Source organism: Orycteropus afer, unplaced genomic scaffold (assembly GCF_000298275.1).
Source record: "Orycteropus afer afer isolate SDZICR_OR568_19922 unplaced genomic scaffold, OryAfe1.0 scaffold00092, whole genome shotgun sequence".
NCBI classification, from domain to species: Eukaryota; Metazoa; Chordata; class Mammalia; order Tubulidentata; family Orycteropodidae; genus Orycteropus; species Orycteropus afer.
The window spans coordinates 9,431,783-9,433,287 of record NW_006921679.1 but is presented as its reverse complement, the minus strand read 5'-3'; positions in this window follow the sequence as shown (position 1 = coordinate 9,433,287).

The window sequence follows — 1,505 nt, the reverse complement described above, 5'->3', positions numbered from 1 at the left end:
ACCTCTCCCCTTCCATGTGGGAGATCCAGGTTCGAATCTCGGCCAATGTCCCTCAGGCTCAGCCACCGTCCGTCCGTCAGTGGAGCCTTCTGTGTTGCTATGACGGGTTTTGGCCGAGCTTCCAGGCTAAGACAGACTAGGAAGAAAGACCTGGAGATGCACTTGGTCATCACAACTTGGGACTGAACCCAACAGCAGCTAACGACAATAACAACAACAACTGTATTTGTTCTGATGAGTGTCAGAATGTTAGGCCTATTCACCGCCACCTTGTGAGGATGTAGGAAAGGCCTCCTCCCAATCCTGTCAGTGAAGAAGTTACAGTCTAAAGAAGTTCTGTGATTTCTTCAAGGCTAATAACTGGCCAAATCAGAACTTGAACCTAGGTGCTTTGGTTCTAAGTCCAGTGTTCATTCCGCTACTTATGCTATACTATGCATGTGTAGTAACATATCTTGTCATTGAAAAAAAACCAAACTCACAGCTGTCAAATCGGATCCAACTCATAGCGACCTTGGGTTTCTGAGGGGGTATCACTACGGAAGTACATTGCCTAGTCTTCCTTTCGAGGAATGGCTGGTGGCTTTGAACTGTCAGCCTTCTGGTTAGCAGTCAAGGCCTTAGGCAGTATGCCACTCGTCATTGAGACTTTCATAACCATTTTATAGACTAGTCTTACCCGCGTGAAATGAATAATGTAAAAAAATGCAGGATCGGAGCTCTAGTGGAATAGTGGTTAAGATATTTGGATGCCAACCAAAGGGCTGGAAGTTTGAACCCACCAGCCACTTCATGGGAGAAAGATGGAGCAGTCTTGTTTTGTGAAGATTGACAGCCTAGGAAACCCTATAGGACAGTTCCACTCTGTCCTCTAGGGGCACTGTGAGTCACAATTGATTTAATGGTGGTGGGCTTGGTTTACTGGTAGCATAGTGCCTAAGGCACTTGACTACTCACCAGAAGCCGGGCGGTTCAAACCCTCCAGCCTCTGCGCGGAAGGAAGGTTGGGCAATCCTATTTCCGTAGTGATACTGCCTAGGAAACCCAAGGAGGGGTCGCTATGAGTCGGGGCCGACTCGACGGCAAACAACAACAACAACAACAACATGTAAAGACGGACAGCCTTGGAAACCCTTTGGAACAGTTGACTTTGTCATATAGAGTCACTATGAGTCGGAATCAACTCAATGATAGTGGGTTTGTTTTTTGGTTTTGGAGTGTCCAGATGTTTTAGGTGAAAGTGTCAAAAAGGAACAGCATTATTGTCTGAGAAAGGATGACAAAAGAGGTTGACGGGAACCAAGCCTCTGAGGCTGGGAAGGATTGAAACCTTCTGGAGGAGAGGGGGTATGCAGGAGAGATGGTGAGGTGAGAATAAGCCTGCAGTGTTAGGACACCCTGAGAGCTGGCTGGGCTGCAGAGCCTACCTGGTGAGCAGAGAGACCACTATCAGGTCTGGGGATGTTGTTGTCCACCACCCCAGTCATCCAGGACAAATCTAGTCA